General features: G+C 37.2%; 1 protein-coding gene across 13 annotated transcripts in view; it reads left to right on the forward strand.

Annotated features, from left to right (window-relative positions):
• The window catches only part of LOC137239601 (early estrogen-induced gene 1 protein), a 384,687-nt gene that overhangs the window by 30,460 nt on the left and 338,775 nt on the right, over window positions 1-15,452 (forward strand). Inside the window, exon 1 of one of the 13 annotated variants that reach the window (XM_067765087.1) lies at window positions 5,186-5,229. The exons of the other annotated variants lie outside the window; for them this stretch is intronic. The gene's annotated coding sequence lies outside the window, so the exon portion shown is untranslated. Of the gene's footprint in view, window positions 1-5,185; window positions 5,230-15,452 lie in introns of those variants that run through there. 13 annotated transcript variants of the gene reach the window in all.

The following is a 15,452-nucleotide window of genomic DNA, read 5'->3' on the forward strand; positions in this document are numbered from 1 at the left end:
TTGATAGTTGGTGAATTTAATGCATTTGATTCCCACTGGGCTTTAAGCTCTTCCATTGCTTCTTTCCATAGCCGTTCTAATTTTTCAAACTTGATTGCCATTAAAAACGATAATGAAATGCTGAAACTATAAATGCAGAGGCTCTTATGTACATATATGCCAGCTGCATATTCCATTAACACCCAACAAAATTTTCCACCCTAGAAATAATTGCTAAGCTTAATTACTCTCCCCCCAGTTTACTATAATTTTCAACCCCATAAAATTGTTCAACATCCAATTGAGTCAATCATAATCAACCGAAATGTAGAATCCGGGAAATTTTAGGTCCACTTTTCACTCCACAATTTCTTTTTCCCCTTTTGTTGCTAGCAAAATTAAGTAAACGTTGCCATGGTGTTTTGTTTTTCCTATTTTTCTGTGTTTTTGTTTTGGTTTTTAGTCACCCCTGGCTGGGTGCATACTTTTGGGACACTTACGAAATTGTTCGTTACAATAAAAGAACCTTTGTTATTTGTGTTATTTGTGTTATTTTTTAATCGTTTACCCTTTTTGTTTTGTCTTTTTCATTCGTGTATTGAGCGTATTACTTACTTTGTGGTTTTTCTATCCTTTTTACGACATAAGTTGCTGCACGTGTCACTGAGCTGCTAAGCTATGATTTAAACATTTTATTTAAATTTTCTTTTAGTAAAGCTTGTATATTTTATATTGTTACGAATATTAGCAAAACTAAGGAGTGCTGCCATCTCTAAGCCGATGCTAAGCAGTGACGTGAATTCACATGCATAGATCAATAATTATGTATCTACATAAACGAAACAATAATTGCGTCTACACATATGTACCATGTACGTATACGAGCAGCGGAGAGTCAATGCACAAACACATGCATATATCTTAGATACTCCTATAAGTATGCAATGAGAAAAACTATAAAATTGTGCAATTGTAGTTACAGCTGAGAAGTTTGAGAGCTGCTGGACTAGTAGATTCTGGAAGCGCCTAGAAGATGCGAAGGTTGAAATCAAAGAGTATAAAAGGCGGCAATTGTAGAGGCGCTGGAATTCAGTTTGATTTGAGTTGCCAAGCAGTTTCGACTAAGACGCTATCTAGCGAGCAAGAGCAGTATTATTTTGAATAGTAGAGTTTCATTTGAGCTATAAATCAGTTTGGTTATTAAGAGCTATACGTTGCACAGTTTGAGTGTTATTGTGAAGTACTTTAATAAAGGCCATTTTGCATTATTACAAATTGGAGTTATTTATTCAACAGTTTAGTGATTCGAACTTGCAGAGGATTGCAAATAAGAGGATTTGCAAGTAAATTCGTTACAACTGGTGTCAGAAGTGGGATTGTTGAATAAATATAAGAACATGGATGCAAAACTTAATTTCGGCTAAGAGAGACGTTACAGAAGTAAACGAGTGCTGGTGGAAGAGAGTCAGCGAATACCACCAAAATCCGAAGCAGTCATCTGGGTAAAGGTTGATGGAGATTGTGGGACAAACAAATTGTGGGTTGTCAAAGCAGCAAACAAATCAGCACTGAACATACTTGTAGGAAAAACCCTGGCTATGACAAAAGAAGATGGACGTATTCCGGTAAGAGTACTCAATGAGTTCAAGTCACCACTCAAACTGACTAAAGGAGCTATTTTGGGAAGATGCCAAGAGGCTGCAGTAGTTATTAACTGTGAACAGCTCCAGGAACACGTTTCAGCTAGTAATACTGATCTTTCAAATGACATCACGGCATGGACGCAGGGGCTAGAGGAAGCATATCAGAGTAAGGCAAAACAACTGCTGCTAAAGTACGCGAACATATTTGACCTGGATGGTTCTAAGCCAGGCCGCACCAACGTTGTGAAACATCAAATTGACACTGGAGATGCGAGGCCGATCCGTCAAACTCCACGTAGTGTTCCACTAGCGAAGCGGGAAGTTGTGAGTCAAATCATACAAGAAATGAGCGGCAGCGGCGTCATCGAACCATCAGCTAGTCCATGGAGCTCACCGGTAGTACTTGTAAAGAAGAAGGATGGAAAAATGAGGTTTTGCGTGGACTACCGGAAGTTGAATGACGTAACGAAAAAGGATAGCTACCCATTTCCAAGAATTGACAACACTCTGGACTCGCTATCTGGTACGAAATGGTTTTCCACGCTGGACTTGAAAAGCGGCTACTGGCAAGTGGAGGTGAAGGAGGAAGATAAAGAGAAAACAGCCTTCAATGTCGGTGATGGTCTTTGGCAAATTACAGTGATGTATTTTGGACTTTGTAATGCACCAGCTACTTTTGAGAGACTCATGGACCAGGTACTGAAAGGACTACATTGGAAAACATGCTTGGTGTGCCTGGACGAGATCATCGTATTGGGCAAGAATTTTGATAAACATCTTAGGAACTTGGAGGAAGTTTTCCAATGAATAGCTGGCGCTGGTCTGAAGTTAAGTCCCAAAAAGTGTGCGCTGTTTAAAAAGGAAGTAAATTATTTGGGTCACAAGGTAACGACGGAGGGCATCTGCACTGCGAACGAAAAGATAGAGGCTATAAAAGATTGGCCAAAACCACAGAACCTACATGAATTAAGAAGTTTCCTTGGGCTGTGCACATATTACCGCCGATTTGTACCAAATTTTTCCAGCGTAGCCCATAGCCTCCATGAGCTTAAAAGAAAAAATAAAGCTTTTGAATGGAAGAAGGAGCAAGAAGTGGCTTTCCAAACATTGAAGGAGCGTTTGTGCACTGCCCCAATGTTAGCATATCCGATTCCAGGAGCAATATTTATTCTAGATAGAGATGCGAGTGGATATGCTATAGGAGGCGTTTTATCACAACTGGTCGATGGTCAGGAGAAGGTAGTTGCATATTACAGCCGTTCGATTGGAAAACCAGAGAGGAACTATTGCGTTACACGGAGAGAGCTGTTGGCATTGGTAGAGTACATTAAACATTTTCATAAATACCTCTACGGCCAGCGATTCCGCGTCAGGACAGATCACGCAGCGTTAAAATGGCTTCTGCAGTTCCGTAATCCGGAAGGACAATTGGCACGGTGGATCGAGCGACTACAAAGCTACGACTTTTCCATTGAGCATCGGAAAGGTAGTACCCATGGAAATGCCGATGCAATGTCACGAAGACCATGTAGTTTGGAATGCAAGCACTGTTCAAGGGCCGAGGCTAAAGAAGACATTATAGATGTCCGGCTAATGACTATAACGTGTACGGATGAATGGGACAAGGAACAACTAAGAAAGTGTCAGCTAGAAGATACAGATCTGTCACATGTTATGCAAGGGCTCGAACCAAACGAAAAACCAAGCAGAGAAGAGATGTTAGCAGAGAGTCCCGTTGCGAAGTCATATTGGGCACAGTGGAATAGTTTAGAATTGATATCCGGTTGCCTTCATCGAGTATGGGAGAGTGAGGATGGTCAATGCAAGAAGAAACTGATAGTTGTTCCCAGAAAGAGGATTCCTGACGTGCTCAGCGAGCTGCATAATGGTCCAAGTGGAGGTCATCTTGGAATCACAAAGACGCTCGAGAAAATTAAGCAGAGATTCTATTGGGTTGGTTGCCGTCAGTCGGTCACCGAGTGGATTGCCAACTGCGAGGTATGCAACAGAGCGAAAGGGCCCAAAACACGAATTCATGGCCAGATGAAGCAGTATATTTCATGTGCACCATTTGAAAGGATCGCTATGGATGTCGCAGGTCCATTTCCTACTAGCAACCGCGAAAACAAATACGTACTGGTGGTTATGGATTATTTCAGTAAATGGCCAGAGGTATACCCAATCCCAAACCAAGAAGCAGAAACAGTAGCAGAAGTGGTTAAAAACGAATGGGTTGCAAGGTATGGTGTACCAATGGAGTTACATTCTGACCAAGGCAGCAATTTTGAATCAGCTGTGTTCCAAGAAATGTGTAAATCATTGGGCATTCGAAAAACACGGACAACTGCATTGCATCCTCAGTCCGATGGAATGGTGGAACGTTTCAATAGAACCTTGGAGGAGCATTTAAGGAAAGTAGTAGACAAGTACTATAAGGAGTGGGATACCCGCATACCATTATTCTTGATGGCTTACCGATCAGCAGTGCAAGAGACAACGGGCCAAACCCCTGCAAAAGTAATTTTTGGCAATGACCTTCGACTGCCAGCTGATTTGAAGTATGGGATAGGTGCCGATGCGGAGAGGAATGTCAAGAAATCCACTGGTGTTTTGGAAGAAGAGCTGAGAGAGATACACGATCTTGTAAGGCAACGAGCAAAGATTATGAGTGACAAGATGAAAGCGAGGTACGATAAAGCAATTCATTCGGAAGGGTTTCAGGAAGGAGATTTGGTGCTGCTATACAACCCACAACGAAAAAAGGTTTGTCCCCGAAATTGCAGTGTAACTGGGAAGGCCCATACAAAGTTGTAAAACGGATCAACGATGTAGTGTACCGCATACAAACCATTGGCAAACCACGAACCAAAATGAAAGTGGTCCATTTGGAAAGGCTGGCAACGTTTAGATCGGGAGATTTGTCTAATCGGGACGATCAGACTTAGGTGGAGGGCAGTGTTACGAATATTAGCAAAACTAAGGAGTGCTGCCATCTCTAAGCCGATGCTAAGCAGTGACGTGAATTCACATGCATAGATCAATAATTATGTATCTACATAAACGAAACAATAATTGCGTCTACACATATGTACCATGTACGTATACGAGCAGCGGAGAGTCAATGCAGAAACACATGCATATATCTGAGATACTCCTATAAGTATGCAATGAGAAAAACTATAAAATTGTGCAATTGTAGTTACAGCTGAGAAGTTTGAGAGCTGCTGGACTAGTAGATTCTGGAAGCGCCTAGAAGATGCGAAGGTAGAAATCAAAGAGTATAAAAGGCGGCAATTGTAGAGGCGCTGGAATTCAGTTTGATTTGAGTTGTCAAGCAGTTTCGACTAAGACGCTATCTAGCGAGCAAGAGCAATATTATTTTGAATAGTAGAGTTTCATTTGAGCTATCAATCAGTTTGGTTATTAAGCAAGCTATACGTTGCACAGTTTGAGTGTTATTGTGAAGTACTTTAATAAAGGCCATTTTGCATTATTACAAATTGGGGTTATTTATTCAACAGTTTAGTGATTCGAACTTAGCAGAGGATTGCAAATAAGAGGATTTGTAAGTAAATTCGTTACAATATGTTCTCAAATTTGCTCTCAGGTAAGTCAATCAACCGAAATCATGAAAAAAGCCCACAAACTTTTGTTGCTCTAGAATGGTTAAATAAGCAACACAAGGACGATTAATTTTGAAAATATTATATTATTATATAGGGCCTCTTTAAGTTACTGTTTTCATAAAACCACCTTTTTAGTGCTGTAAGTGATCCGGTCCCCCCAATAAATTCAGAAAACAAAAATTCAGAAACATATTTTTTCAGAAAACATTAGTCAGATCTCTTTTTTCAGAAAGCCAAAATTCAGAAGTCAACTCAGAAATAAAAATTCAGAAATCACATTTCAGAAGTCTAAATTCAGAAGTCAAATTTCAGAAGTCCCGAAGGCTTTGGGGAGTGTTATCAATATTGATGGTCCTTTGCCGGATATAGATATGTACGTTTGGGTAACAAATCACCATTAAGGTACTAGCCCTATTTGTAACAGGATTCCCTTCGCGTAGGTAAGGTTGACAATTGGGTTGCGGAAGCTTTGGAGCTATAAATCTGTGTATTGCTCTTATCAACCGCTTGAATCCCTGTAAATTCATTTGAAAAAGATAAACGCAAAAACGATTTAATTAATTACATGCTTGCCATTGCACACAATTTAAAATTTTAGATTGTGCTACTTTTTCTTTATATGTACAAAATACCTTCCAAATAAATAAACGAGAGAAATTTAATATTTTTTCTGTCGTCTGATTACTTTCTGAATTTTGACTTCTAAATTTTGACTACTGAAATTTGATTTCTGAAATTTTACTTCTAAAGTTTGACTTTTGAAGTTTGCCTTCTGAGATTTCACTTCTGCGTTTTGACCTCTGAATTTTGTCTTTCTGAAAAAAGGGTTCTGACTAATGTTTTCTGAAAAAATGTGTTTCTGAATTTTTGCTTTCTGTATATGTGGGGGCACCAAGTGATCAAACAAGCAATGGAATGCAGATATTAGTCTGAAACCATCTAACGTATGTCTATTTGATCGGCAACTCATTTTAGATTCAAGTTTCTCTCTAGAGCATTGCTGTCCATCCCATATATCAGTTGATCACACGTATTATTACTCTCCATCGTTCCATCGTTAGCGAACCAGCAACGAATAAACACCAAGCTTGGCCGCGACGCTTAGTGTATGCAATTGTGTATGCAATCAATGCCCTGTGATAAATTTTTTATGCTAGAAAATGCCTTTGGCGACTTGCAATGACTTTTATGTTACAAGTTGTTCAAAGGAGGCTATAGATGTAATATTAAAACGCATTCCGATTTCTTCCACAAAAACATAAACATTTTAGACAATAAAGCTAGTCAGGTATTATATGAAGAAAAGAAGTTAGACTTTTTGGAAAAATTCAAAGGATGGTTGGCTAAAGTAGAAAATGAGCAAGTTGTCAAGCAATCAAATAGAAAAATGAAAACTGACCTATCTTCCTAGTCTAGAGGAATGGTGCACTCGAGAGCTTTGTAGAGCTTCGGAAAACTAATCGGCATTCACCTGCATGTCGTATGAGCACAGCGACAGAGATTCAGTAAAGCAAGCAGTCAATCAGTTTTAGCTTGTACCATGGTTCAATTATGTACAGGTTGGCTCATCTCATCAGCTGATTTTATTTATGTCATTGCATGGTCGAAGGGATTGTCAAAAGAAGATGGCAAACTCAAAATGAAACCAACACATTGGTAACATTTTACTTACACATACAAAAACCACTAAGTTTTATGTTTCCATTCCATACCATTCGCACCAACACCAATACACAGATTTTGACAATTTGAACAAGCATATTTTGTTGCTTTACAGATGAGCCAACCTGTATATAGTTGAACCATGACTTGTACCAAAGATGACTTGATACGAAATATTTGTTTACGCTCTCATTTTTTTAGCTCTCACGCGGAATTTATCTCAAATTTGTGCTGGCAACAATCACAGATAAATCCCTCGCGCCAGCTGAAGCGGGTTCCAGAACAAAAAATGTGCTAGCTAAAACGAAAAACGGGCCATAAATTTCGGTAAACTTTAGTTTGACCTACAACTGTAGAAATACGTTCAAAAATTATGGGAAAAAAGATAAAAATACTTGTTTTACGCCCCGATTCTAGTGTGGTAACAACATTCTTCGCCACGGTAACGAAATCATGTGGAAACTTTTACACCCTTTTGGTATTCTATCCTCGAAAGTAGCCGGATAATTTTTTACCCACAAAAGTAGGTGGTTACATCGAAATAACCACACAACAGCTGTTGTTTAGAAAAAGGCAAAACTGAAAAATAACAAATTGTAAGCGGAAATAAGTAAAGTTAATAGTAAAAAAGTGTTGCCTCTTGCTATATATTATATATTTGTTTACATTATGTTCTTTTACAGAATAAATTACAATATAACTATGTAAAATCTTATGCATGTATGTACATATATACACATCGTCTCGTTTATTCGTTAACCTCGTATCTACGAGTGACACAATTCGGTAAAGCCATGGCGGAACCATACAAGGTGGCAGCATGTTGACATACCTACAAACATAAATAAAAATTGCATGTACTATGTTTTTGTAAATTCGATGGACGGATGTCAAAATCGTACTGCGCCGGAAGTTGATGTATCAAATCAAATAAAAAAGTTTATATTCAGCTGTCACATGCTGCCACTTTGTATCGTTCCGCCATGGATAAAGCGAAGAAACCCAACTTTTAAATTTCACCACAGACATTGGTGAGTTCTTCGGTGATGACAGCGTTTCCACTTTGGCCAGAATCGCGAATAAAAGAACTGGTAACGATTTTCGGTTACATAATGTTCTGGGTACTATTTTACCGGTAACGCTCAGAATCGGCCCGTTAGTGTAAATATTATTAGTTCGAAGGCGGAGGGTAAATATTATTTCCCACTCAAAAGTTATCACTAAAAACAGGTTTTGTAGATATGAAGTCCCGATGCAACCAGTCCATTTTGATCACGGAACCTGGAACGTCAGACATGTAATATACAACCTGTCCACTAAATGATGTTAACTATTATATCCTAGGTCCGATTTACTCAAATTTCAAAAGAATATTTGGTTTTCAGGTTTGAAGTTAATCAAAATGTAAATTTTACTTAGATTTGCTTATATTTAACTCTAACTAGTAGTATTATTGTAAAATAAGTTTAAATACTTCGACTATCATTTTATTAAATGATTGAAACTATAAAATCGCCGAAATGTATGCCAAAAATCCCCATATTCAGATCTATTCATTTTTGTTTGGAGTGGCATCATTGATGTGCATTTTGACAGCGCTCCCTCGAAACAAAGAGTCGCAAATCCATTCATCTATGGCTTGTACTTCAAGCATTAAAGGGCCCATTACTGATACTTAGCATAGGCTTGACTTGACTTGAGAAGTGTCACTTACAGTTCTGTTAAATGAACATTGCATGTTACTGATTACTCAAAACTTAGCAACAGTTAACTTGACTTAGAAGTCTGTTGAATTTTGATTTTCTATGTAAGTTCTAAGTGACGTTTACATTCTGAGATGCCATTTGTTTGTTTCCATTTCATTTTCACATTTTGTCATACAAATTGACATTTATTGATTATGATGCCAGATTGTATGATTGTATGCGCTAAGTGGAGTATAATCGTGGCTAAGTTGCCAAGTTTACGCCAAGTCAAGTCAAGTCTATGCTAAGTATCAGTAATAGGGCCTTAAACTATGTTCAAACATTCACTATGTTAACACATACTACTATAAAAAAATTTTGCGTTTGTGTTCAAAGCTCTGCTGGCGTTGGGTATCACTGCTCTAGTGCTACTCTGCACTGTATCGAACCTCTAGATGCTGGCCGTCTGGCTGTGAATCACAGATAGATAACTAGGTATGAAATATTCATTCTCTTTCCATTCCTTTCCAATGAAATGAATGTCCACTGGCTATTTATTCTCTGTTCATTCGTTTATAGGGAATGTCCCTGAACTATAGCTGTTTATTGTTGCCGTTGAGGCTCGTAAAATCCGTCAAAAAAGTTGTAAGAAATCGGTACTTTTTATTTGAGCGTTCGGTTGGTTAAAAATGTATATGACGACCCAACTTCCAAAAGTTTAGAGACGTATCGAAACACCCGTTTCGACCACGGTATCAATTAACTATCCGAAATGGCTTAACAATTTTAAGTATTTCAGTCTATAGATATTTTGGAAGAACCAGTTTCACACAGACACCTAAGCAGAACGTTTTTCGCGTAGTTGGTGTTGGCACCAACCTTAAAGTTATGCATAGAAATATGGGATCTATTCGATCTTGCATCAGTCTGTTTATTCGTTTTTATGTAAATATCTCTTTCCGATTTCGGATTATTGATACCGGATCAAGACGCGTCTTTGGATACATTTCCCCCATTACTTATCATCGTTTAGCAGACGGCAACTCGTGTAAAGTTTTAACTTATAGCAAAGAAAATTTGCTGTTTGTGGCATTCACCGAAATTTGGACTGAAATATTATTGTAAGGTATATTTTAAAGAACAATCCAACTACACACGCCAAGCAATTTCGGTACAGAAAATATTTCTGCTTGATGGTCTCCCGATAACAAGAATTTAGCGGATAATTTTTGAACGGGAAAGAAAATTTTGGTTTTCTCCTTCGCATTCCTAGTACTGGCATTAGTACGCGTCTTTAGCTGCCTCATTCGATTACTTTCGGTATGAATCCCAAAGTAGTTTTAAAATGCCTAAATATTATTTTGACGACGATGACATCAATACTCAATATTATGAAAAATGAAACTTTTCGCGTTCGGAGAGCACGAGGAAAGCTCAATTTCTATTTATCAGTGCTTTCAATGTAAAAGCTGACGGGACTGCAGTTAACGCAGTTTTTCTCCAGTCATTATCGCCGCTGATTTGATCTCGGCTACCTCTTCCGGCTTAAGTGCAGTGATCTGACAACTCGTGCAATCTGCTTACCACCACAAAGTATACCGGAAACCCTACTCCATTAGTTTGGAACCATCGGTGTATACGTTTAACGTATTTTGAGATATTTCCTCCTTGGCTCTAAGTTTCTCATAAAAACGCAGATCCGCCCAATGCTAAGCAGCATTTGGAACGAGTTCTTTTCCTTAACATTTAAAGGGCCGCCAATCAGCACAACAAGTTTCCTCACATTATTTGCCCCATATGCAAAGTAATAACTGTTTGTTCCACTGAACTTTTTCACATTCAACTGCAATGTATTTTTTTTTCACTTGAGTTTTACGCCCAAGTTTCCACGTACCAATTTCATAGTCTATAATGTGGTTTGCTAGAAGAAGAAAAACCGCAATAAAAAGCCGGCTACCTATAACAGCTATAATTCCAGTGTACAACGTAAAACTTGTAAAAAAAAACGTTTACGCTGATAAGCTTATACGCTTGGTGTCAAGTGAAACCCCAACAAAAGCCCAACTCACATCCACCATTAACTTTGTGTTTTATATAATACTTACAAATATTGTATACTATGTGTACAGTTAATGATTAAGCAAGACGAGGCATATACCGTTAGATGTTAGCTGTGATGACAACAACAACGTATAACCTAAGAAGAGCAGTACAGAGAGAGTACAAATACATCGCGGTAGACCAAAGGAAAAAGTGACGTGCGTAAAGCTGGCAGACCCAAGTGCTCAAAAATAAGTTTAAGTTATTTGAGAGTTAAGTGCATTTTAAGTGCTATTTAGGGCCACAAAAGATAATTTAGGTGCTCATTTGGTTTTCGAGATATTCGCAAAAAAGTGTGGGTCTGCTAGGTTAACGTCAAGCTAGCAGACCCACAACATAAATTTCATTTTTTTTTAAATAAAAAATATATCAAAATTAGGAGCTATTTAGGTGTTTTTTAGGGCCACAAAAGATAATTTAGGTTTTCATTTAGTTTTCGAGATATTCGCAAAAGAGTGTGGGTCTGCTAGGTTAACGTCAAGCTAGCAGACCCACAACTTAAATTTGATTTTATTTTAAATAAAAAATGTATCAAGATTAGGAGCTATTTAGGTGCTTTTTAGGGCCACAAAAGATAATTTAAGTTTTCATTTCGTTTTCGAAATATTCGCAAAAAAGTGTGGGTCTGCTAGGTTAACGTCAAGCTAGCAGACCCACAACTTAAATTTCATTTTATTTTAAATAAAAAATATATCAAAATTAGGGGCTATTTAGGTGCTTTTTAGGGCCACAAAAGATAATTTAGGTTTTCATTTAGTTTTCGAGATATTCGCAAAAAGGTGTGGGTCTGCTAGCTTGACGTTAACCTACTAAATGAAAACCTAAATTAACTTTTGTGGCCCTAAAAAGCACCTAAATAGCTACCAATTTCGATATATTTTTTATTTAAAACAAAATGAAATTTAAGTTGTGGGTCTGCTAGCTTGACGTTAACCTAGCAGACCCACACTTTTTTGCGAATATCTCGAAAACGAAATGAAAACCTAAATTATATTTTGTGGCCCTAAAAAGCACCTAAATAGCTCCTAATTTTGATATATTTTTTATTTAAAATAAAATGAAATTTAAGTTGTGGGTCTGCTAGCTTGACGTTAACCTAGCAGACCCACACTTTTTTACGAATATCTCGAAAACGAAATGAAAACCTAAATTATATTTTGTGGCCCTAAAAAGCACCTAAATAGCTCCTAATTTTGATATATTTTTTATTTAAAATAAAATGAAATTTAAGTTGTGGGTCTGCTAGCTTGAAGTTAACCTAGCAGACCCACACTTTTTTACGAATATCTCGAAAACGAAATGAAAACCTAAATTATATTTTGTGGCCCTAAAAAGCGCCTAATTAGCTCCTAATTTTGATATATTTTTTATTTAAAATAAAATGAAATTTAAGTTGTGGGTCTGCTAGCTTGACGTTAACCTAACAAACCCACACTTTTTTACGAATATCCGAAAACTAAATGAAAACCTAAATTATCTTTTGTGGCCCTAAAAAGCACCTAAATAGCTACCAATTTCGATATATTTTTTATTTAAAACAAAATGAAATTTAAGTTGTGGGTCTGCTAGCTTGACGTTAACCTAGCAGACCCACACTTTTTTGCGAATATCTCGAAAACGAAATGAAAACCAAAATTATATTTTGTGGCCCTAAAAAGCACCTAAATAGCTCCTAATTTTGATATATTTTTTATTTAAAATAAAATGAAATTTAAGTTGTGGGTCTGCTAGCTTGACGTTAACCTAGCAGACCCACACTTTTTTACGAATATCTCGAAAACGAAATGAAAACCTAAATTATATTTTGTGGCCCTAAAAAGCGCCTAATTAGCTCCTAATTTTGATATATTTTTTATTTAAAATAAAATGAAATTTAAGTTGTGGGTCTGCTAGCTTGACGTTAACCTAACAAACCCACACTTTTTTACGAATATCCGAAAACTAAATGAAAACCTAAATTATCTTTTGTGGCCCTAAAAAGCACCTAAATAGCTCCTAATTTTGATATATTTTTTATTTAAAATAAAATGAAATTTAAGTTGTGGGTCTGCTAGCTTGACGTTAACCTAGCAGACCCACACTTTTTTACGAATATCTCGAAAACGAAATGAAAACCTAAATTATATTTTGTGGCCCTAAAAAGCGCCTAAATAGCTCCTAATTTTGATATATTTTTTATTTAAAATAAAATTAAATTTAAGTTGTGGGTCTGCTAGCTTGACGTTAACCTAGCAGAACCACACTTTTTTGCGAATATCTCGAAAACGAAATGAAAACCTAAATTATATTTTGTGGCCCTAAAAAGCACCTAAATAGCTCCTAATTTTGATATATTTTTTATTTAAAATAAAATGAAATTTAAGTTGTGGGTCTGCTAGCTTGACGTTAACCTAGCAGACCCACACTTTTTTGCGAATATCTCGAAATCCAAATGAGCACCTAAATTATCTTTTGTGGCCCAAAATAGCACCTAAAATGCACTTAATTCCCAAACAACTTAAACTTATTTTTCAGCACTTGGGTCTGCCAGCTTTACGCACGTGAAAAAGTGGAAAAACTTGCCTCAAGTACTATGATCAAAATGAAAGCATAAGAGTGTGAGACTGAAGTCCGTAAGAAATTGTAAACTTCGCATTTCGTTATTTTTATTGTTTATGAACTAAATTTCTTGTTGCAAGTTGTGGCACTATTTTGACCTTAGGGCTAGGGTTATTCCAAAACTGATTTGTAACGACATACAACATTATTAATTACAAAACCATGAATGGCAAAGAGTACAATACGACTAAACTTAGAAACTTGACGGAAGTTTAAAAAAGAAAGCCTCGCTTTTATGGAGTTTGCTTTGTAGAGTTCTTAATGGGGCAAGAAGGTGGAGCCATATTTCCGTTAAAGTGCCAGGGGCGATCAGAGCGTATACTGTTGTGGTTACCTTTTCCGTTTTAATAGTTTTCCGTTTACTTCGTAGTTATTGAAGCTTTTTCTTTTTTGGTATTCATCGTTTTGAATGTATGTGTTGTTGTAATGTTTTTTCTCGGTTGCTGCATTCCTATGAAATTTGAGCAAAACTTGTTTTTCTATTTCTTTGATGTATGTATGTATTTACCTTGGCTACTACCTGAACTTGTTTATATATATTTTTAAATTTATACTAACTTGCTCTCTTTTTAAATTTTCCTTAAGGTAAGAAAACTTTTTTAAATTTGATAGTAACTGGGCTGTTGGTTCTCACACGGTGGATATGTTACTGGAAAACACATCGGCTATCGTAGCTTACTTAAGTTTTTCAGATGTGGAATATACTGTGGAACTTAGATTATGCAGTTCATGTCAAATAGCAGAGTGACAGTTCTTAACTGCCCTTATATCTCAAAATATCCTTAACTATTGAGGTCATATAACTATTCGACACGTTTCACAACTGTTATGTAAGTCCTAATCGACTGAATAACAAGTTGTTGTAGACTTATCTCTAAGGAATTACACTTCTTTTATTTTTTGAAGATATGAGAAGCAAGTGCTGTTGTTGTTGTTGTAGCAATAAAGGCACACCAGAAGGCTTTAGGGAATGCAATCGATGTTGATGTTGTCCTTTGCCGGATACAGATCCGGTACTTTACGGTCATAAGCACCATAACGGTTCAAGCCCGGTCATCACGGTTCCACGAGGATGGAGTCGCCAGAGCCTCACCTGCTAAATAAACAGGATTCGCCATGGGTGAGGGAGGTCGAGAAGCTATAAATTGCACTGGCAACGTCTTGAAAGGGCTACGCTACACAATCTCTTGTATTATTTGGGAGCTTAAGTTGCCTCTTACGACAGGCATACCTGCCGCTGGTAAATTCTAAGCCCCTAACGCGTTGGTGCTGTTATTTTTTTTGTAGCGTTAAAGACGCTTCCCCGAAGGTTAAGGGAAGTGTTGTTGTTGATGTTTATGGCCTTTTGCCAGATATAGATCTGCTACGTTCCGGTAACAAGCAGTATTAAGGCCCGACAATCTCGGGAACGATTTGATATGACCACGTTAAACCTTCTAGGTCATACTGCACACCCTTTGAATCATTCCGGTATTTTAGTCGCCGCGGGTATATTCTCAGCCCCTAACTCGCTGGTGCTCGAATTAAGAAGACCAATTGTAACGCTCACTTATATTGGTTGTCAGTTAAACGAAGTGCTAACAGAAAGTTCATCAGCTTCTCCACCGCCATAAGTTTGTTCAGTCAATACTTAAGCACTCGCTGAATAAAAAAAAGCGAAAACCAGTTTATGCCTCTTCGAAGCTGTTGTCGTAGTTTATTAACCGCTACAAATTTAAGTTTTTCGTGTTACCTTTTTGCCGCCACTTTCCAGTTTGTACCGCTCATAAGTAAACTTGTAATTTTTGGTTTTGGTGCTCTTATTGTGTTGATTATATATCACTGCTACAACTAGCTAGAATTTTATATTCCTAAGCAATATTTCTAATTTGCATATTCGCCAATCGCAGACACTTTCAACCTAAGTATGTCTGTTAATTAATTTGTTCGTCTCTTAAATGTTCGTTGATTATAAACGTTCTGCTTTTAAAGTGGCCAACGGCGACTAGCACTACTTCAAGCTACAATGTTTTCGTTTAAATTTTTTCTTGTTTATATACCCCTTTGTCCGTTTTGTATATACATTTTTTCGTATCATTATCATGTCTTGTCAAGGTCGTCTCGTGGTACTTGTTTGGTATTTTTGTCATATGTTTATAAATTTTGCGTTCCTATGTTTC

This window comes from Eurosta solidaginis, chromosome 2, assembly GCF_040869045.1.
Source record: "Eurosta solidaginis isolate ZX-2024a chromosome 2, ASM4086904v1, whole genome shotgun sequence".
Classification (NCBI taxonomy): domain Eukaryota; kingdom Metazoa; phylum Arthropoda; class Insecta; order Diptera; family Tephritidae; genus Eurosta; species Eurosta solidaginis.